Here is a 24,536-nt window from a genome sequence, read left to right as displayed (position 1 = left end):
AAGTCGGGGCACAATTAGGCAGTTCCAAAAGCACCCACAATGGGACGTCAGAGGTAGCGTGTAACATGGACAGTTGAGAGATCTGAGCCGCCAAGTAATACTTGGCCAGGTTGGGAACTCCCAGGCCACCCTGTAATCTATGAGTATAGAGCGTTGATCTGGGAACTCTGGGATGCTTGTGAGCCCATATAAACCGAAGAATTATATTCTGCAAGAGACGTAGGAAAAAGGAGGGGACTTGTATGGGTAGGGTCCGAAAGAAATAGAGGGCCTTGGGGAGGATCGTCATTTTAGCCGCATGTATCCGTCCTATCCAAGAAAGTGAAGGAAATTGCCAAGAGTGGAGAAGAGATGTCAGGGAGAGCAGTAGAGGATAATAGTTGGCTGAAAACAGAGTTGAGTACGAGGAAGTAAGTTTGATCCCCAAATAGTCAATAGACTGAGATGCCCAGCGATAAGGAAATTGGGACTGCAGATGCAGGACTAGGTTGTCAGGAAGAGTTATATTCAATGCTGTGGTCTTAGAAAGATTAATACGAAGACCCGAGATAGCGGAAAAGTTATCCAGCGTTACCTGAAGGTTAGGAAGAGTGATGATAGGGTTGGTAAGAACCAGGAGAGCGTCGTCCGCATAAAAGTTTGCCTTGTAATGGATACCCGCGTAAGGAACGCATGCAAACTTTCAAACTTCAAAAACAGTACTGGTGTCAGCGAAAGCATTATTAACCCTGACCACTACACTGCACACTGACCACTACACTACACACTGACCACTCACCATCAGGGTACAGCACATCAGGGCACAGGGCACAGCACACATGAGTGCACAGCGCACATCAGGGTACAAAGCCCAGCACATCAGGGTACAGGGCACATCAGAGCACAGCACATAGGGGTCCAGCACAACAGGCCACATCAGGGTGCACGGCACATTAGGGCAGGGCATATCAGGACAGGGCACATGGCACAGTGCAGGACATGGCACATCAGGGCACAGCACATCAGGACAGGGCACATGGCACATCAGGGTACAGGGCACATGAAACGGCACATCAGGGTACAAAGCCCAGCACATCAGGGTACATGGGGCACATCAGGGTACATGGGGCACATGGCACATCAGGGTACATGGGCCACATCAGGGTACATGGGGCACAATCAGAGCACATCAGGGCACATGGGGCATATCAGGGCACATGGGGCACATACGAGCACACCAGGGCACATGAGAGCATATCAGGGCACAATCAGGGAACATGGGGCACACCAGGGAACATGGGGCACATGAGAGCACATCAGGGCACAGCACATCAGGACAGGGCACATGGCACATCAGGGTACAGGGCACATGAAACAGCACATCAGGGTACAAAGCCCAGCACATCGGGGTACCCCATGTACCCTGATGTGCTGGGCTTTGTACCCTGATGTGCTGTTTCATGTGCCCTGTACCCTGATGTGCCATGTGCCCTGATGTGCTGGGCTTTGTACCCTGATGTGCTGTTTCATGTGCCATGTACCCTGATGTGCCATGTGCCCTGATGTGCTACTCCCCGGCAGCCCCCCTCTCTTCTCGTCCATCTCAGATGATGTCACAAGCAAATGGGGATGGACGAGAAGAGAGAAGGGGCCGCCGGGGAGTAGCAGTGTGACATGAGAGACAAGTGAACTTATGACAGACGCTTCCTGCGCTACTCTTCATGCACCTCGATCTACACTTCCGCGGGACACGCCCTGCCTGCGGGCCATTTAAAACCGGGCCGGTACTTTGAGACCCCTAGTGTAGTGGTTATGGTGAATGGCTTTGGCGCGGGCTCAGCAATTCAGCTATTCAGCATTCCCACTCGCATTTTCCTGAGGAAATGCATTGTCTAGTTCTTCTTTTTATTATTCCGTACGTTTTTTGGCTCTGCGTAACTTCTGCATACTTTCAGCTATTGAGACCATTCAACTATTAAAATGTTCATCTCGTTCAGCTAACGATGGGACTTCTTCAAGTTTTTTTGTACTATTTATACTTTTTAAAATATTAAGCTTTTAGACACTTTTTTTAACATTGAAGTCAATGAGAACATCCTTTTTACCGCTTCAAATCACACGTGCTGCCAAAAGTTTCAGCTCCTACATACTTTCACTTACAGGCACCAAACAAACTTTAAAGCGGTCACAAAATATTCAGCTATCCGGCTATGACTTTTTAGATTGATATCTTTTACGGTTTTTGTGAAAAAGCAATTTACGTTTAGTGATTTTTTCAGAAAATTTTATCGGTTATAATGTATTCCTATGGAGGGGATTTACAGTGTGTCATGTGACCATTACAGCACAGATCATCCACAAAATAAAATATCTTTAAAAAAGGGGGAACAAATTGCTCTCACGCCCACAAGATCTACTTGTCATACACAATTTATATATCAAAACGTAGGTATTTTTGTCTGGTTTCAGGCAATGTGATCAGTTTTGTGATAGGCATTTGACTTTTAGTTCCAGGAGCTTCTAAAGGACAAGAGCCAAAAAATACCTTCCATTGACCGTCATGTTAAAAAGTCTAAAAAATGTTTCTGCAAAACACACAAAGACGCTCTTTTCTAAATCGCTGACATGGCCACATTTTTAAGTTTATCAACATAAATTTCATATCGATGCGTTCACAAGGGCCGTGTCTTTCAAACGGTGAAGTCGCTGCATCGATCGCATGTACGGTTGTGGATTTATTAAGGTTTGTTTGAAGGCGTAATTCATGTATTTGGTCTGTGAATTAAAAGGCGTTTGTAATGCTATTTCTTTCCATAAATAGCTTTCCTTACCTCAGTGCAATATTCCTCCTCACTGACCTGGGGGGGGAAACCTCTTGAGGGGGGAGGGGCGACCAGGAAGTCAGGATACTCTCTACTTTGCAGATAGAGAAAGGAGCTGTGTGTCCTAAAGATACTGTAGTGGTTATGGTGAATGGCTTTGGCGCGGGCTCAGCAATTCAGCATTCCCACGCATCGCATTTTCCTCAGGAAATGTCTAGTTATTATTTTTCTCCTTTATTCCGTACGTTTTTTGGCTCTGCGTAACTTCGGCATACTTTCAGCTATTGAGACCATTCAACTATTAAAATGTCCATCTCGTTCAGCTAACGATGGGACTTCTTCAAGTTTTTTTGTACTATTTATACTTTTTAAAATATTAAGCTTTTAGACACTTTTTTTTAACAGTGAAGTCAATGAGAACATCCTTTTTCCCTTTGAAATCACATGCCCTGCCAAAAGTTTCAGCTCCTTCATACTTTCACTTACAGACACCAAACAAACTTTAAAGCGGTCACAAAATATTCAGGTATCCGGCTATGACTTTTCAGATTGATATCTTTTACGGTTTTTGTGAAAACGCAATTTACGTTTAGCGATTTTTTCAGAAAATGTAATCGGTTATAATGTAATCCTATGGAAGGGATTTAGAGTGTGTCATGTGACCTTTAGAGTGGAGATGATTGAAAAAAAAGTTATCTTTAAAAAAAGGGGAAACAAATTGCTCTCACTCCCACAAGATCTACTTGTCATACACAATTTATATATCAAAACGTAGGTATGTTTGTCTGGTTTCAGGCAATGTTATCAGTTTTGTGATACGTATTTTATTTTTAGTTCCAGGAGCTTCTAAAGGACAAGAGGGACAAATAAACTCTCATTGACACTCATGTTAAAAAGACTTTAAAATGTTTCTGCAAAACACACAAAGACGCTCTTTTCTAAATCGCTGACATGTCCACATTTTTAAGTTTATCAACATAAATTTTATATCGATTTGTTCACAAAAGCCTTGTGTTTCAAACGGTGAAGTCGCTGTATCGATCGCATGTACAGTTGTGGATTTATTAAGTTTTGTTTGAAGGCTTCAATAACTGATTTTGTGTGTGGATTCAAGCGTTTCTGATGGTATTTTGATTCCCTAAATAGCTTTCTTTACCTCAGTGCAGTCCTCCTCCCCCACCTCATGTGGAGAAAGCCTCTTGAGGGGGAGGGGCGACCAGGCAAGTCAGGACACTCTCTATATTGCAGATAGAGAAAGGAGCTGTGTGATATTAGGCTTTATAAGTACTGAAGGAACACTGCTTGTATGTCCTAAAGATACTGTAGTGGTTATGGTGAATGGCTTTTGTGCGGGCTCAGCAATTCAGCTATTCAGCATTCTCACTCGCATTTTCCTCAGGAAATGCATTGTCTAGTTATTATTTTTATTCCGTACGTTTTTTGGCTCTGCGTAACTTCTGCATACTTTCAGCTATTGAGACCATTCAACTATTAAAATGTTCGTCTCGTTCAGCTAACGATGGGACTTCTTCAAGTTTTTTGTACTATTTATACTTTTTAAAATATTAAGCTTTTAGACACTTTTTTTTAACATTGAAGTCAATGAGAACATCCTTTTTCCCTTTGAAATCACATGCCCTGCCAAAAGTTTCAGCTCCTTCATACTTTCACTTACAGACACCAAACAAACTTTAAAGCAGTCACAAAATATTCAGGTATCCGGCTATGACTTTTCAGATTGATATCTTTTACGGTTTTTGTGAAAACGCAATTTACGTTTAGCGATTTTTTCAGAAAATGTAATCGGTTATAATGTAATCCTATGGAAGGGATTTAGAGTGTGTCATGTGACCTTTAGAGTGGAGATGATTGAAAAAAAAGTTATCTTTAAAAAAAGGGGAAACAAATTGCTCTCACGCCCACAAGATCTACTTGTCATACACAATTTATATATCAAAACGTAGGTATGTTTGTCTGGTTTCAGGCAATGTTATCAGTTTTGTGATACGTATTTTATTTTTAGTTCCAGGAGCTTCTAAAGGACAAGAGGGACAAATAAACTCTCATTGACACTCATGTTAAAAAGACTTTAAAATGTTTCTGCAAAACACACAAAGATGCTCTTTTCTAAATCGCTGACATGCCCACATTTTTAAGTTTATCAACATAAATTTTATAATGATTTGTTCACAAAAGCCTTGTGTTTCAAACGGTGAAGTCGCTGTATCGATCGCATATACGGTTGTGGATTTATTAAGTTTTGTTTGAAGGCTTCAATAACTGAATTTGTGTGTGGATGAAAGCGTTTCTAATGGTATTTTGATTCCCTAAATAGCTTTCTTTACCTCAGTGCAGTCCTCCTCCCCCACCTCATGTGGAGAAAGCCTCTTGAGGGTAACTTCTGCATACTTTCAGCTATTGAGACCATTCAACTATTAAAATGTTCATCTCGTTCAGCTAACGATGGGACTTCTTCAAGTTTTTTTGTACTATTTATACTTTTTAAAATATTAAGCTTTTAGACACTTTTTTTAACATTGAAGTCAATGAGAACATCCTTTTTCCCGCTTCAAATCACACGCGCTGCCAAAAGTTTCAGCTCCTTCATACTTTCACTTACAGACACCAAATAAACTTTAAAGCGGTCACAAAATATTCAGCTATCCGGCTATGACTTTTCAGATTGATATCTTTTATAGTTTTTGTGAAAAAGCAATTTATGTTTAGTGATTTTTTCAGAAAATGTCATCGGTTATAATGAATTCCTATGGAGCAGGTTTACAGTGGGGCTGATTTACTATGCTCTGTGCGCTGCGCTGGTTCATGCCTTAATTAGTGCGCCGGGTGGAGGCTTAATTAGGCGAATGAACCAGCGTAGCAGCCGGCGCATTGAAAGTAATATATAATGCCGCGCCGAACTCCCTATAGAAGTCTATGGGAGAAATCAAAAGTGTTCATTTTAAAGGCTAATCTGCAAGTTTTGTCCTAAAAAGTGTTTGGGGACCTCAGTCCTGCCCCAGGGGACATGTATCAATTTTTTTTTTTTTTTTTAAACGGCCGTTTTTTCGGGAGCAGTGAAATGAATAATGCTTAAAGTGAAACAATAAAAGTGAAATATTCCTTTAAATTTCCTACCTAGGGGGGGTGTAATGTCAGCATGTGAAATAGCGCATTTTTCCCGCACTTAGAACTGCCCCTGCACAAAATGACATTCAGAAGGAAAAAAGTCATTTAAAAATTCACACGCGGCTATAATGAATTGTCGGCTCTGACAATTCTAAAGGGATTCATTCATAAAACAAACAACAAAATGTGTAGGGGTTCCCCCAAATTAAATTACCAGGCCCTTCAGGTCTGGAATGGATATTAAGGGGAACCCCGCCGTAAAAACCAAAAAAAAAAAGACATGCGGTTCCCGGCAAATATCCATTCCAGGCCCTTCAGGTCTGGTGTGGATTTTAAGGGGAACTCCACCCCAAATTTAAAAAAAAAATGGCGTGGAGTCCCCCTAAAAATCCACACCAGACCCTTATCCGAGCACGTTAACCTGGCCGGCCGCAGAAAAGAGGGGGGGACAGAGTGCGGCCCCCCCCTCTCCTGAACCGCACCAGGCCACATGCCCTCAACATGGGGAGGATGTCCCCATGTTGATGGGGACAAGGGCCTCATCCCCACAACCCTTGCCCGGTGGTTGTGGGGGTCTGCGGGCAGGGGGCTTATCAGAATCTGGAAGACCTCTTTAACAAAGGGGACCCCCAGATCCTGGCCCCCCCTATGTGAAATGGTAATGGGGTACATTGTACCTCTACCATTTCACCCCAAAAAAAATGTCAAAAGTGTTAAAAATTACAGTAGCCGGTTTTTGACAAATCTTTTAATAAAATCTTCTTTTCTTCTTTCCTTCGGGTTTCTTCCGCTGCTTCTTTCTTGGGTCTTCTCGTCCACATCTTGCCCGACGTGTTCTTCTATCTTCTCCGTCCGTCCTTCAGCCTTCTGGTCCCGCATCTTGCCCGTTGTCTTCTCCTGTCTTCTTCTCCGTCCGTCCGCCAGCCTTCTCGTCCACATCTTTTTCTTCCCCGGACGGCGCGCTTGAATTTGAATTGGCCGCCGTGTTGCGCTCCTGGGACCCGCCCCCCTCTGACGCCACAAGTAAACTCCTTAGAAGGTCATGTGCGTCAGAGGGGGCGGGGTCACAGAGCGTCACACGGCGGGGGAATTCAATTTCAAGCGCGCCGCCCGGAGAAGAAGATGCCGCCGCTTCCAATTGAAGTTCCCGCCGTGTCACACTCATGTGACCCCGCCCTCCTCTGACGCACATATGCCACACGTGGACTTTCATATGAGTTTACCTGTGGCGTCAGAGGGGGGCGGGTCCCAGGAGCGGGAACACGGCGGCCAAATCAAATTCAAGCGCTGCGTCCAGGGAAGAAAAAAAGGTGGACGAGAAGGCTGGCGGACGGACGGAGAAGAAGACAGGAGAAGACAACGGGCAAGATGCGGGACCAGAAGGCTGAAGGACGGACGGAGAAGATAGAAGAACACGTCGGGCAAGATGTGGATGAGAAGACCCAAGAAAGAAGCAGCGGAAGAAACTCGAAGGAAAGAAGAAAAGAAGATTTTATTAAAAGATTTGTCAAAAACCGGCTACTGTAATTTTTAACACTTTTGACATTTTTTTGGGGGTGAAATGGTAGAGGTACAATGTACCCCATTACCATTTCACACAGGGGGGGGCCAGGATCTGGGGGTCCCCTTTGTTAAAGGGGTCTTCCAGATTCTGATAAGCCCCCCGCCCGCAGACCCCCACAACCACCGGGCAAGGGTTGTGGGGATGAGGCCCTTGTCCCCATCAACATGGGGACATCCTCCCCATGTTGAGGGCATGTGGCCTGGTGCGGTTCAGGAGAGGGGGGGCCGCACTCTGTCCCCCCCTCTTTTCTGCGGCCGGCCAGGTCAGCGTGCTCGGATAAGGGTCTGGTGTGGATTTTTAGGGGGACTCCACGCCATTTTTTTTCAATTTGGTGTGGAGTTCCCCTTAAACCTTAGACCTGAAGGGCCTGGTATGGATATTTGGGGGGACCCCACGCCATTTTTTTGGGGGGGTTTTACGGCGGGGTTCCCCTTAATATCCATTCCAGACCTGAAGGGCCTGGTAATTTAATTTGGAGGGACCCCCATTTTTTTTTTATTATTTTTAATGAGCAATGACTGTATTCTTTATAGCCATGAGTACTTTAAACTTCCTTTTTTTTGTTTCACTTCAGAAATGACATCTTGTACAGGGACAGTTCTAAGCACGGGAAACATGCGTGTAAACCCCCTCCCCCCCTGTATGAAATTTAAAGGAATATTTCACTTTTATTATTTCACTTTAACCACTTCCATACCGCGCCTATTCTGGCACTTCTCTCCTTCATGTAAAAATTATATTTTGTTCCTGGGAAATTAATCAGGACCCCCAAACATTATATATAATTTTTTAGCAGACACCCTAGGGAATAAAGTGGCGGTCATTTTTTATTTGATTTCCAACGGTATTTGCGCAATAATTTTTCTAACGCCTTTTTTTTTTGGCCCAAAAAAAAAACACGGTTCATGAATTAAAAAAAAAAAAACAGTAAAGTTAGCCCAATTTTTATGGATAATAGATACCTAACTTGTCACGCTTTAATATTGCACACACTCATGGAATGGCGCCGAACTTCGGGACATAAAAATATCCATAGGCAATGCTTGTTTTTTTTTTACAGGTGACCAGTTCAGAGTTACAGAGGAGGTCTAGGGCTAGAATTATTGCTCTCGCTCTAACGCACGCGTCAATACCTCACATGTGTGGTTTGAATGGTGTTTACATATGTGGGCGGGACTTACATGCATATTCGCTTCTGAGTGCGAGCTTCTAGGCACAGGGGCGTTATTTTATTTTTTTGTTTGTTTTTTTTACCTCATATTTTTCTTCTTGCACTTTTTTGTCACTTTTTTTGATTTTGGATCACTTTTCTTCCTATTACAAGGAATGTAAACATCCCTTGTAATAGGACTAGTGTGTGACAGGTCCTCTTTATGGAGAGAGGTGGGGTCAATAAGGCTGGAAAGCATGGTATTGAAAAAAAAAAAAAGATGTCATGCTTTCAGCTGCAATCATGTTCGTTCAGCACAGTGGTGTAGTGTATAGCACTTTGACCTAGCAGCACAAGGGTCGCTGGTTCGAATCCAGCCCGTGACACCATCTGCATGGAGTTTGCATGTTCTCCCTGTGCCTGCGTGGGTTTCCTCCCACAATATAAAAACATGCTGTAAATCGGATCCGGTCTAAATAAGCCCTAATATGCAGTAGTATATTTAGGTTTTGTTCTGCCCTAGGCCTGACTACATATCTGCACCTCCTAATAGAAAAATGACCCACTCCTTCCTGTCAAGGTCACACCCTGTTTTTGTATGACCCGCCCAGAAATTTTCAAGGGACCCACACACTAGTTCTGGGGGGGAGGGGGGCACTGGATTCCCTTAACCACTTCCATACCAGGCACTTACGCACCTTCCCGCCCAAGCCAATTTTCAGCTTTCAGCACTGTCGCACTTTGAATGGCAATTGCGCGGTCATACAACACTGTACCCAAACAAAATTGGCGTCCTTTTTCCCCCACAAATAGAGCTTTCTTTTGTTGGTATTTGATCACCTCTGCGATTTTTTTTTTGCGCAACAACTAAAAAAAGACTGCAAATTTTGAAAAAAAAAACTTTTTTATTTTTTTCTGTTAATTTTTTTGTAAATAAGTTTTTCTCTTTCAATTATGGGCACTGATATGGCGGCACTGATGGGCACCGATGAGATGGCACTGATGGACATCGATGAGGTAGTACTGACGGGCACAGATGAGGTGGCATTGATTGGCGGCGCTGGTATGCGGCACTGATGGGCACTCATAGGCGGCACTGATGGGCACTCATGGGCGGCACAGATGGGCACTCATGGGCGGCACTTATGGGTGGCACTGATGGATACTTATGGGTGGCACAGGTGGGCACTGATAGGTGGGCACTGTGCATGGATGGGCACTGTGGGGTGGCACTGATGGACACTGTGGGGTGGCACTGATGGACACTGTGAGGTGGCACTGATTTTCCCAGGTTGCCAGTCAGTGCCCATTTGTGGGCACTGATTGGCATATTTTTTCTTTTTTTTTCATGCTTTTTGTTTATTTTTTCCATATTTTTTTTTTTTGCCCACCCTGGTGGTCCAGGGTGGGCATCCCTGGTGGTCCAGTGTGGTGATCCGAGGGGGGGCTGCGCTGATAAACAATCAGCGCGAACGCCCCCTGTCAGGAGAGCCGCCGATCGGCTCTCCTATACTCGCGTCTGTCAGACGCGAGTGAGGAAGAGCCATCGATGGCTCTTCCTGTTTACATCGTGATCAGCCGTAATTGGACACGGCTGATCACGTGGTAAAGAGTCTCCGTGAGAGACTCTTTACCGAGATCGGAGATGCAGGGTGGTCAGACTGACACCCCGCATCACCGATCGCCGCGTGCCCCCACAGGCGCGCGCGGCATGAAATCCTGCAGGACGTCCTATCAGGATTGTGTAACCACTTCCCGGACGTAAATCGGCCATAGGCTGGGCGGGAAGTGGTTAATTTGCATAGTTTTTCTCTCACTTCCTGTTTGGCTATGGGGCAGGAAGTGAAGGCAAATCTCCCCAATTGGACACAGATAATACAAAATAAACTGACAGGGCCTATAACCCTCCCTCACTCTATCCAAAATTAAAGAAAATAAAACGTGTTGATTATAGTTCTAGTCAGGGGCGGACTGACCATTGAGTCACTCGGGCACTGCCCGGGGGCCCCATCCGGGTTGCCAGGCTCAGTAAAACCAGGGACAGTATGTAAAAATCTGTGTTTTTTTTAGATCTGTCCCTGATATGTCCGAAAATGACATGCTTTTAATGTGAATATTTTAGCTGCCCGCCTCTGCACTACCTCCTGGCGTGGTGGCCATCTGTAAGCCAGAGGGGCCCCATACTCTTCTATTGCCCGGGGGCCCCATGAGTTGTCAGTCCGCCCCTGGTTCTAGTTTAAGCACAAATTTCATAGAGTTTTATTGAGAGGCCTAAGAAAATATAACCATGCCAATAGGCCAGGATACAGCGTTGCTAATATGTAGGGATGTGTGTGTTAGAGCACCCCACCCAATGTTAACTAAAAAATTATTAATTTGCAAATAAGTATTATCTGCTAATTTTTTGGGGATGTCTGCACCCCTGATAGTGAGAACATTTGTGAGGTGTCTTCACCCTTTCTAATTCATTCACTTCCTGTCACATAGCCAAACAGGAAGTGAGGGTAAAACCTTACTAATATATTTTCTTGGGGACACAGAGATCAATCTAAATAGTTTCCCATTATGTAAATTGCACTCTAGCATTTTGCTGTGTACACCCCAAATTATTAGGGATCTTGGACTTTGGGGTCCATTTACTAAAGGCAAATCCACTTTGCACTACAAGTGCAAAGCAAGGAAGAAAACAAAACAACTTTGCTTCTACAGGATTGGATGTTAAAACCATCAGTGCTTCCTCTCTCATTTTCAGCAACTATGCTTGTACTGCAGAGTGGCTTTGCCTTTACTAAACCCCAAACTAAATAATCATTTGGGGTGTACACAGCAGTGCTGGAGTGCAATTTGCTTAATGGGGACACTAGTTAGATTGACCTGTGTCCCCAAGAAAAGACACTGGTAGGGTTTTAACCTCACTTCCTGTTCAGCTGTGTGAAGTGAAGCCAATTTTACGAAAAGGGACACAAAGCTCAACCCAAAAAAAAAAAACACAAGCAGGGGTTCTAACACTCACTTGGCTTCCCTCAAACACCCACAATTAGAATAGGATTGCCTTGCGCTAGATTTAAGCACAGTGCTGTAAATCAGCACGTCAAGCCTGTCCACCAATAGCAAACCCCCCCCCCACAGGCCATGTTTGCAGGTTTTCCTTCATCTTGCACATGTGCTTTAAAAGACAGTCTGGACAGCAATTCTTGATAAGAGAAATCCACAAAACATGTCCTGTCGGGGGTACTTGAGGGCTGAGGACCACTACAGTTAAAAGAAAATACTTACCAGTTTGTCTTTAAAGTCATGGGGAATAAACATGGCAAACATTTCATGATTACACACCAGGAAAGAAGCTTAGACAAAAATCACACCTAATTTGTTAGGCCCAAACCTATTTCAGCTGCAGCTGTCAAAATATGTTGCATGAAAAAGTAACAAAAAACAAACTTCAAAATGTATTAATTTTTATTGGTCAACAAAACAAGGAAAGCAAAAAAACAAACAAACACACACAAACAAAAATACATTTCAAAACTCAAAATAAACAGATTTAAAGTCGCAACATCTTCACAATTTTTTCATAAAATAAGGCAGCAGAGACAAATACATCAAAGTGAACATCATTTAAAAATAAACAAAAACCATTGGCAAAATAAAAACCCATGCAACAAACCACATTTGTGTTCCGCAACAGCATTTCTGCCTGCCCCTATGAGGGCAGCTGAGGACTGATCGATGCACGGTTTTTATAACATGTGCTAGTAATGAAGCAATTGAAATCACATGAACAAATTGCAGTCTCTAGTGTGGGTGAGCTTACACCTGGTTAATTAACCCAACCCACGCTCTATGACCATCCAAGTGATTTTCACCTTTTAAAAAGAAAGGATTTTTTCTAAGTGTTTGAGCAGACTCAGTTCATCACACATGTAGGAACAAAGCTGCAATGGCATGAGAGTTTTTTTTTTTTCCCTGATCTCATGCTTTCCAGCGTGGCCCGGTCATTGACCAGCAATATGGTCCGGGGCTCAAGTGGTTAAAAATTAACAAAACACTAAAGTTAGCCCAATTTTTGGGGATAATGTGAAAGATGATGTTACACCGAGTAAATAGATACCTTACATGTCACGCTTTACTATTGGAAACACTCCTGCAATGGGGCCAAAATTCATTCCGTGAATATCCCCATAGGCGACCTTTTTCTTTTTTTTTCAGGTTACTAGTTTATAGTTACAAAGAAGGTCTAGTGCTAAAAGTATTGCTCTCGCTCTAACGCACGCGTCAATACCTCACATGTGTGGTTTGAACGGTGTTTACATATGTGGGTGGGACTTACGCAAGTCCCGCCCACATATATAAACATCGTTCAAACCACACATGTGAGGTATTGACGCGTGCGTTAGAGCGAGAGCAATACTTTTACCACTAGACCTTCTTTGTAACTATAAACTGGTAACCTGGAAAAAAAAGAAAAAGGTCGCCTATGGGGATATTCACGGAATGAATTTTGGCCCCATTGCAGGAGTGTTTCCAATAGTAAAGCGTGACATGTAAGGTATCTATTTACTCGGTGTAACATCATCTTTCACATTATCCCCAAAAATTGGGCTAACTTTAGTGTTTTGTTAATTTTTAACCACTTGAGCCCCGGACCATATTGCTGGTCAATGACCGGGCCAGTTTTTGTGATTCGGCACGGCGTCGCTTTAACTGACAATTACGCAGTCGTGCGACGTGGCTCCCAAACAAAATTGGCAACCTTTTTTTTTCCCCACAAAGAGAGCTTTATTTTGGTGGTATTTGATCACTTCTGCGTTTTTTTTTTTTTAGAGCTCTAACTAAAAATAGAGCGACAATTTTAAAAAATAAAGAATTATTTCTACTTTTTGCTATAATAAATATCCCCAAAAATATATATTATAAAAAATAAAAAAAAACTCAGTTTAGGCCGATACGTATTCTACATCTTTTTGGTTCCAAAAAATCGCAAATAGCGTTTAGTGTTTGGTTTTGGCAAAAGTTATAGCGTCTACAAAATATGGCTTTTTTTTGTTTTAACCAGTTATTGCGGCGATCAGCGATTTTTATCGGTACTGCGACATTATGGCGGACACATCGGACACTTTTTTGGAACCATTGGCATTTTTCTAGCGAACAGTGCTGTAAAATGCATTGCTTACTATAAAAATGCCACTGGCAGGGAAGGGGTTAACACTAGGTGCGAGGGAGGGGTTAAATATGTTCCCTGGGTGTGTTCTAACTGAAGGGGGGGTGGGACTGACATGGGTAAATGACAGATCGCTGTTCATGAAGGGGAACTCCAGACCCCCCAAAAAAAATAACGTGGGTTCCCTCCAGGTGCATACCAGGCTCTTAGGCTTGGTCTGGAACTTAAGGGGTTAAACCCGTGCAAAAAAAACAGCATGGGGTCGTCCCCCCCCAAGATCCAGACCAAGCTCTTATTCCAGGCACGCCCACAAGATATACTTGTCATACACAATTTATATGTCAAAACGTAGGTATTTTTGTCTGGTTTCAGGCAATGTGATCAGTTTTGTGATACGTATTTTAGTTTTAGTTCCTGGAGCTTCTAAAGGACAAGAGCCTGAAATTTTCTCTCATTGACTCTCATGTTAAAAAGTCTAAAAAATGTTCCTGCAAAACACACAAATACACTCTTTTCTAAATCGCTGACATGGCCACATTTTTAAGTTTATCAACATAAATTTCATATCGATGCGTTTACAAGGGCCGTGTCTTTCAAACGGTGTAGTCGCTGTATCGATTGCATGTACGGTTGTGGATTTATTAAGGTTTGTTTGAAGGCTTAATTCATGTATTTGGTCTGTGAATTAAAAGCGTTTGTAATGGTATTTCTTTCCATAAATAGCTTTCTACCTCTGTGTGTCCTAAAGATAGTGTAGTGGTTATGGTGAATGGCTTTGGCGCGGGCTCAGCAATTCAGCATTCCCACGCATCGCATTTTCCTCAGGAAATGCATTGTCTAGTTCTTAATTTTAATTTTATTATTCCGTACGTTTTTTGGCTCTGCGTAACTTCTGCATACTTTCAGCTATTGAGACCATTCAACTTTTAAAATGTTCATCTCGTTCAGCTAACGATGGGACTTCTTCAAGTTTTTTTGTACTATTTATACTTTTTAAATATTAAGCTTTTAGACACTTTTTTTAACATTGAAGTCAATGAGAACATCCTTTTTCCCCGCTTCAAATCACACGCGCTGCCAAAACTTTCAGCTCCTTCATACTTTCACTTACAGACACCAAACAAACTTTAAAACGGTCACAAAATATTCAACTATCCGGCTATGACTTTTTAGATTGATATCTTTTACGGTTTTTGTGAAAAAGCAATTTACGTTTAGTGATTTTTTCAGAAAATGTTATCGGTTATAATGTATTCCTATGGAAGTGATTTAGAGTGTGTCATGTGACCATTACAGCACAGATCATTGAAAAAAAAATTATCTTTAAAAAAAGGGGAAACAAATTGCTCTCACGCCCACAAGATCTACTTGTCATACACAATTTATATATCAAAACGTAGGTATTTTTGTCTGGTTTCAGGCAATGTGATAGGCATTTTATTTTTATTTCGTGGAGCTTCTAAAGGACAAGAGTACCAAATTTTCTGTCATTGACTCTCATGTTAAAACGTCTAAAAAAATTCCCAGCAAAACACACAAAGACACTCTTTTTTAAATCGCTGACATGGCCACATTTTTAAGTTTATCAACATAAATTTCATATCGATGCGTTCACAAAAGCCTTGTGTTTCAAACGGTGTAGTCGCTGTATCGATCGCATGTACGGTTGTGGATTTATTAAGTTTTGTTTGAAGGCTTAATTCATGTATTTGGTCTGTGAATTAAAAGCGTTTGTAATGCTATTTCTTTCCATAAATAGCTTCCTTTACCTCAGTGCAATATTCCTCCTCACTGACCTGGGGGGGGGGGAAGGAAACCTCTTGAGGGGGGAGGGGCGACCAGGAAGTCAGGATACTCTCTACTTTGCAGATAGAGAAAGGAGCTGTGTGTCCTAAAGATAGTGTAGTGGTTATGGTGAATGGCTTTGGTGCGGGCTCAGCAATTCAGCTATTCAGCATTCCCACTCGCATTTTCCTCAGGAAATGCATTTTCTAGTTCCGTACGTTTTTTGGCTCTGCGTAACTTCTGCATACTTTCAGCTATTGAGACCATTCAACTATTAAAGTGTTCATCTCGTTCAGCTTCTTCAAGTTTTTTTGTACTATTTATACTTTTTAAAATATTAAGCTTTTAGACACTTTTTTTTTAACATTGAAGTCAATGAGAACATCCTTTTTACCGCTTCAAATCACACGTGCTGCCAAAAGTTTCAGCTCCTACATACTTTCACTTACAGGCACCAAACAAACTTTAAAGCGGTCACAAATTATTCAGCTATCCAAACATGACTTTTTAGATTGATATCTTTTACGGTTTTTGTGAAAACGCAATTTACGTTTAGTGATCTTTTCAGAAAATGTTATCGGTTATAATGAATTCCTATGGAGCAGGTTTAGAGTGTGTCATGTGACCTTTAGAGTGCAGATCATTGAAAAAAAAATTATCTTTAAAAAAAGGGGAAACAAATTGCTCTCACGCCCACAGGATCTACTTGTCATACACAATTTATATATCAAAACGTAGCTATGCTTGTCTGGTTTCAGGCAATGTGATCAGTTTTGCGATAGGCATTTGACTTTTAGTTCCAGGAGCTTCTAAAGGACAAGCACCTCAAACTCCCTCCCATTGACCGTCATGTTAAAAAGTCTAAAAAATGTTTCTGCAAAACACACAAAAACACTCTTTTCTAAATCGCTGACATGGCCACATTTTTAAGTTTATCGACATAAATTTCATATCGATGCGTTCACAAAAGCCTTGTGTTTCAAACGGTGTAGTCGCTGTATCGATCGCATATACGGTTGTGGATTTATTAAGGTTTGTTTGAAGACTTAATTCATGTAGTTGGTCTGTGAATAAAAGGCGTTTGTAATGGTATTTCTTTCCATAAATAGCTTTCTACCTCAGTGCAATATTCCTCCTCACTGACCTGGGGGGGGGGAAACCTCTTGAGGGGGGAGGGGCAACCAGGAAGTCAGGATACTCTCTACTTTGCAGATAGAGAAAGGAGTTGTGTGTCCTAAAGATAGTGTAGTGGTTATGGTGAATGGCTTTGGCGCGGGCTCAGCAATTCAGCATTCCCACGCATCGCATTTTCCTCAGGAAATGCATTGTCTAGTTATTAGTGGGAATGCTTTAATAAGCATTCCCAGTATTGATATTCGTTTTTTATTATTAGTGGGAATGCTTTAAGCATTCCCAGTATTGATATTCGTGTTTTATTATTAGTGGGAATGCTTTAATAAGCATTCCCAGTATTGATATTCGTTTTTTATTAGTGGGAATGCTTTAATAAGCATTCCCAGTATTGATATTTAGTGGGAATGCTTTAATAAGCATTCCCAGTATTGATATTCGTTTTTTATTAGTGGGAATGCTTTAATAAGCATTCCCAGTATTGATATTCGTTTTTTATTATTCTTCTTCTTAATTTTAATTTTAATTTTAATTTTAATTTTATTATTCCGTACGTTTTTTGGCTCTGCGTAACTTCTGCATACTTTGAGCTATTGAGACCATTCAACTTTTAAAATGTTCATCTCGTTCAGCTAACGATGGGACTTCTTCAAGTTTTTTTGTACTATTTATACTTTTTAAAATATTAAGCTTTTAGACACTTTTTTTTAACATTGAAGTCAATGAGAACATCCTTTTTCCTGCTTCAAAACACACGTTCTGCCAAAAGTTTCAGCTCCTTCATACTTTCACTTACAGACACCAAACAAACTTTAAAGCGGTCACAAAATATTCAGCTATCCAAACATGACTTTTTAGATTGATATCTTATACGGTTTTTGTGAAAACGCAATTTACGTTTAGTGATTTTTTTATCGGTTATAATGTAATCATATGGAGCAGGTTTAGAGTGTGTCATGTGACCTTTAGAGTGGAGATCTTTGAAAACAAAAATTATCTTTAAAAAAAGGGCGAACAAATTGCTCTCACGCCCACAAGATCTACTTGTCATACACAATTTATATATCAAAACGTAGGTATGCTTGTCTGGTTTCAGGCAATGTGATCAGTTTTGTGATACGTATTTTAGTTTTAGTTCCAGGAGCTTCTAAAGGACAAGAGTGACAAAACCACTCTCATTGACCGTCCATGTTAAAAAATTTTAAAAATTTTCCTGCAAAACACACAAAGACGCTCTTTTCTAAATCGCTGGCATGGCCACAATTTTAAGTTTATCAACATAAATTTCATATCGATGCGTTCACAAGGTCCGCGTCTTTCAAACGGTGAAGTCGCTGTATCGATCGCATGTACGGTTGTGGATTTATTACGTTTTGTTTGGAGGCATAATTAATGTATTGGTCTGTGAATTAAAAGGCGTTTGTAATGGAATTTCTTTCCATAAATAGCTTTCTACCTCAGTGCAATATTCCTCCTCACTGACCTGGGGGGAGGGGAAACCTCTTGAGGGGGGAGGGGCGACCAGGAAGTCAGCATACTCTCTACTTTGCAGATAGAGAAAGGAGCTGTGTGTCCTAAAGATAGTGTAGTGGTTATGGTGAATGGCTTTGGTGGGGGCTCAGCTATTCAGCATTCCCACTCGCATTTTCCTCAGGGAATGCATTTTCTAGTTATTCTTCTTCTTCTTAATTTTAATTTTAATTTTATTATTCCGTACGTTTTTTGGCTCTGCGTAACTTCTGCATACTTTGAGCTATTGAGACCATTCAACTATTAAAATGTTCGTCTCGTTCAGCTAACGATGGGACTTCTTCAAGTTTTTTTGTACTATTTATACTTTTTAAAATATTAAGCTTTTAGACACTTTTTTTTAACATTGAAGTCAATGAGAACATGCTTTTTACCGCTTCAAAACACACGTTCTGCCAAAAGTTTCAGCTCCTTCATACTTTCACTTACAGACACCAAACAAACTTTAAAGCGGTCACAAAACATTCAGCTATCCAAACATGACTTTTTAGATTGATATCTTTTACGGTTTTTGTGAAAACGCAATTTACGTTTAGTGATATTTTATCGGTTATAATGTAATCCTATGGAGCAGGTTTAGAGTGTGTCATGTGACCTTTAGAGTGCAGATCATCCACAAAAAATATTATCTTTAAAAAAAGGGGGAACAAATTGCTCTCACGCCCACAAGATCTACTTGTCATACACAATTTATATATCAAAACGTAGGTATGCTTGTCTGGTTTCAGGCAATGTGATCAGTTTTGTGATACATATTTTAGTTTTAGTTCCAGGAGCTTCTAAAGGACAAGAGTCATGTTAAAAAGTCTAAAAAATGTTTCTGCAAAACACACAAAGACGCTCTTTTCTAAATCGCTGACATGGCCACATTTTTAAGTTTATCAACATAAATTTCATATCGATGCGTTCACAAGGGCCGTGTCTTTCAAACGGTGAAGTCGCTGTATCGATCGCATGTACGGTTGTGGATTTATTACGTTTTGTTTGAAGGCTTCGATAACTGATTTTGTGTGTGGATGAAAGCGTTTCTAATGGTATTTTGATTCCCTAAATAGCTTTCTTTACCTCAGTGCAGTCCTCCTCCCCCACCTCATGTGGAGAAAGCCTCTTGAGGGGGGAGGGGCGACCAGTCAAGTCAGGACACTCTCTATATTGCAGATAGAGAAAGGAGCTGTGTGATATTAGGCTTTATAAGTACTGAAGGAACACTGCTTGTATGTCCTAAATATACTGTAGTGGTTATGGTGAATGGCTTTGGTGCGGGCTCAGCAATTCAGCATTCCCACTCGCATTTTCCTCAGGAAATGCATTGTCTAGTTTTAATTTTAATTTTATTCCGTACGTTTTTTGGCTCTGCGTAACTTCTGCATACTTTCAGCTATTGAGACCATTTAACTTTTAAAATGTTCGTCTCATTCAGCCAACGATGGGACTTCTTCAAGTTTTTTTGTACTATTTATACTTTTTAAAATATTAAGCTTTTAGACACTTTTTTTTAACATTGAAGTCAATGAGAACATCCTTTTTCCTGCTTCAAAACACACGTTCTGCCAAAAGTTTCAGCTCCTTCATACTTTCACTTACAGACACCAAACAAACTTTAAAGCGGTCACAAAATATTCAGCTATCCAAACATGACTTTTTAGATTGATATCTTATACGGTTTTTGTGAAAACGCAATTTACGTTTAGTGATTTTTTTATCGGTTATAATGTAATCCTATGGAGCAGGTTTAGAGTGTGTCATGTGACCTTTAGAGTGGAGATCTTTGAAAACAAAAATGATCTTTAAAAAAAGGGGAAACAAATTGCTCTCACGCCCACAAGATCTACTTGTCATACACAATTTATATATCAAAACGTAGGTATGCTTGTCTGGTTTCAGGCAATGTGATCAGTTTTGCGATAGGCATTTGACTTTTAGTTCCAGGAGCTTCTAAAGGACAAGTGCCTCAAACGCCCTCCCATTGACCGTCATGTTAAAAAGTCTAAAAAAAAATCCTGCAAAACACACAAAGACGCTCTTTTCTAAATCGCTGACATGGCCACATTTTTAAGTTTATCAACATAAATTTCATATCGATGCGTTCACAAAAGCCTTGTGTTTCAAATGGTGTAGTCGCTGTATCGATCGCATGTACGGTTGTGGATTTATTACGTTTTGTTTGAAGGCTACGATAACTGATTTTGCGTGTGGATGAAAGCGTTTCTAATGGTATTTTGATTCCCTAAATAGCTTTCCTTACCTCAGTGCAGTCCTCCTCCCCCACCTCATGTGGAGAAAGCCTCTTGAGGGGGGAGGGGCGACCAGGCAAGTCAGGACACTCTCTATATTGCAGATAGAGAAAGGAGCTGTGTGATATTAGGCTTTATAAGTACTGAAGGAACACTGCTTGTATGTCCTAAAGATACTGTAGTGGTTATGGTGAATGGCTTTGGTGCGGGCTCAGCAATTCAGCATTCCCACTCGCATTTTCCTCAGGAAATGCATTGTCTAGTTATTCTTCTTAATTTTAATTTTAATTTTATTATTCCGTACGTTTTTTGGCTCTGCGTAACTTCTGCATACTTTCAGCTATTGAGACCATTCAACTTTTAAAATGTTCATCTCGTTCAGCTAACGATGAGACTTCTTCAAGTTTTTTTGTACTATTTATACTTTTTAAAATATTAAGCTTTTAGACACTTTTTTTTAACATTGAAGTCAATGAGAACATCCTTTTTCCTGCATCAAAACACACGTTCTGCCAAAAGTTTCAGCTCCTTCATACTTTCACTTACAGACACCAAACAAACTTTAAAGCGGTCACAAAATATTCAGCTATCCAAACATGACTTTTTAGATTGATATCTTCTACGGTTTTTGTGAAAACGCAATTTACGTTTAGTGATCTTTTCAGAAAATGTTATCGGTTATAATGTAATCCTATGGAACAGTTTTAGAGTGTGTCATGTGACCTTTAGAGTGCAGATCATTGAAAAAAAAATGATCTTTAAAAAAAGGGGAAACAAATTGCTCTCACGCCCACAAGATCTACTTGTCATACACAATTTGTATATCAAAACGTAGGTATTGTTGTCTGGTTTCAGGCAATGTGATCAGTTTTGTGATAGGCATTTGACTTTTAGTTCCAGGAGCTTCTAAAGGACAAGTGCCTCAAAATCCCTCCCATTGACCGTCATGTTAAAAAGTCTAAAAAATGTTTCTGCAAAACACACAAAGACGCTATTTTCTAAATCGCTGACATGGCCACATTTTTAAGTTTATCAACATAAATTTCATATCGATGCGTTCACAAGGGCCGTGTCTTTCAAACGGTGAAGTCGCTGTATCGATCGCATGTACGGTTGTGGATTTATTAAGGTTTGTTTGAAGGCGTAATTCATGTATTTGGTCTGTGAATAAAAGGCGTTTGTAATGGTATTTCTTTCCATAAATAGCTTTCCTTACCTCAGTGAAGTCCTCCTCACTGACCTGGGGGGGGGACCTCTTGAGGGGGAGGGGCGACCAGGAAGTCAGGATACTCTCTACTTTGCAGATAGAGAAAGGAGCTGTGTGTCCTAAAGATAGTGTAGTGGTTATGGTGAATGGCTTTGGCGCGGGCTCAGCAATTCAGCATTCCCACGCGCATTTTCCTCAGAAAATGCATTTTCTAGTTAGTGGGAATGCTTTAATAAGCATTCCCAGTATTGATATTCGTTTTTTATTATTCTTAATTTTAATTTTATCCTTTATTCCGTACGTTTTTTGGCTCTGCGTAACTTCTGCATACTTTCAGCTATTGAGACCATTCAACTATTAAAATGTTCGTCTCGTTCAGCTAACGATGGGACTTCTTCAAGTTTTTTGTACTATTTATACTTTTTAAAATATTAAGCTTTTAGACACTTTTTTTTAACATTGAAGTCAATGAGAACATGCTTTTTACCGCTTCAAAACACACGTTCTGCCAAAAGTTTCAGCTCCTTCATACTTTCACTTACAGACACCAAACAAACTTTAAAGCGGTCACAAAATATTCAGCTATCCAAACATGACTTTTCAGATTGATATCTTTCACGGTTTTTGTGAAAACGCAATTTACGTTTAGTGATCTTTTCAGAAAATGGAATCGGTTATAATGTAATCCTATGGAGCAGGTTTAGAGTGTGTCATGTGACATTTAGAGTGCAGATCATCCACAAAAAAATTATCTTTAAAAAAAGGGGGAACAAATTGCTCTCACGCCCACAAGATCTACTTGTCATACACAATTTATATATCAAAACGTAGCTATGCTTGTCTGGTTTCAGGCAATGTGATCAGTTTTGTGATAGGCATTTGACTTTTAGTTCCAGGAGCTTCTAAAGGACAAGTGCGCCAAAATAACTCTCATTGACCGTCATGTTAAAATTTTTAAAAATGTTCCTGCAAAACACACAAAGACGCTCTTTTCTAAATCGCTGGCATGGCCACAATTTTAAGTTTATCAACATAAATTTCATATCGATGCGTTCACAAGGGCCGTGTCTTTCAAACGGTGAAGTCGCTGTATCGATCGCATGTACGGTTGTGGATTTATTACGTTTTGTTTGAAGGCTTCGATAACTGATTTTGTGTGTGGATGAAAGCGATTCTAATGGTATTTTGATTCCCTAAATAGCTTTCCTTACCTCAGTGCAGTCCTCCTCCCCCACCTCATGTGGAGAAAGCCTCTTGAGGGGGAGGGGCGACCAGGCAAGTCAGGAAACTCTCTATATTGCAGATAGAGAAAGGAGCTGTGTGATATTAGGCTTTATAAGTACTGAAGGAACACTGCTTGTATGTCCTAAAGATACTGTAGTGGTTATGGTGAATGGCTTTGGCAAGGGGCTCAGCAATTCAGCTATTCAGCATTCCCACTCGCATTTTCCTCAGGAAATGCATTGTCTAGTTCTTAATTTTATTATTCCGTACGTTTTTTGGCTCTGCGTAACTTCTGCATACTTTCAGCTATTGAGACCATTCAACTTTTAAAATGTGCATCTCATTCAGCTAACGATGGGACTTTTTCACGTTTTTTTGTACTATTTATACTTTTTAAAAAATTAAGCTTTTAGACACTTTTTTTTAACATTGAAGTCAATGGGAACATCCTTTTTACCGCTTAAAATCACACGTGCTGCCAAAAGTTTCAGCTCCTTCATACTTTCACTTACAGACACCAAACAAACTTTAAAACGGTCACAAAATATTCAGCTATCCAAACATGACTTTTTAGATTCATATCTTTTACGGTTTTTGTGAAAAAGCAATTTACGTTTAGTGTTTTTTTCAGAAAATGTTATCGGTTATAATGAATTCCTATGGAGGCGATTTAGAGGGTGTCATGTGATCAGTACAGTGCAGATCATTGAAAAAAAATTATCTTTAAAGAAAGGGGAAACAAATTGCTCTCACGCCCACAAGATCTACTTGTCATACACAATTTATATATCAAAACGTAGGTATTTTGTCTGGTTTCAGGCAATGTGATCAGTTTTGTGATACACATTTGACTTTTAGTTCCAGGAGCTTCTAAAGGACAAGAGCCCCAAAATGTCTCTCATTGGCCCAGATTCAAGAAGCACTTGTGCCCGCGCAACCACAGGTTACGCAGCGCAAGTGCTTACTTGCTCCGGTGTAACGAGTGCTCCTGATTCAGGAACCTCGTTACACCGACTGCAGGCTAAAATCTGCGTGGCATAAGGCTCTTATGCCTCGCAGATTTTAGGCTGCATTCTTGCGGGGGCCGCTAGGGGGCGCTCCCATTGTGTATCAGCGTGTAGTATGCAAATTGCATACTACCACTGATTCACAAGCTTGCGCGGGCTTAATTCATGTATTTGGTCTGTGAATTAAAAGGCGTTTGTAATGGTATTTCTTTCCATAAATATCTTTCTTTACCTCAGTGCAATATTCCTCCTCACTGACCTGGGGGGGAACCTCTTGAGGGGGGAGGGGCGACCAGGAAGTCAGGATACTCTCTACTTTGCAGATAGAGAAAGGAGCTGTGTGTCCTAAAGATAGTGTAGTGGTTATGGTGAATGGCTTTGGTGCGGGCTCAGCAATTCAGCTATTTAGCATTCCCACGCGCATTTTCACGTTTTTTGGCTCTGCGTAACTTCTGCATACTTTCAGCTATTGAGACCATTCAACTTTTAAAATGTGCACCTCATTCAGCTAACGATGGGACTTCTTCAAGTTTTTTTGTACTATTTATACTTTTTAAAATATTAAGCTTTTAGACACTTTTTTTTTAACATTGAAGTCAATGAGAACATGCTTTTTACC

The sequence above is a fragment of the Rana temporaria genome, chromosome 4 (genome assembly GCF_905171775.1).
Source record: "Rana temporaria chromosome 4, aRanTem1.1, whole genome shotgun sequence".
Lineage (NCBI taxonomy): Eukaryota > Metazoa > Chordata > Amphibia > Anura > Ranidae > Rana > Rana temporaria.
The sequence above is the reverse complement of the archived record's forward strand: the minus strand, read 5'-3'. Positions refer to the sequence as shown.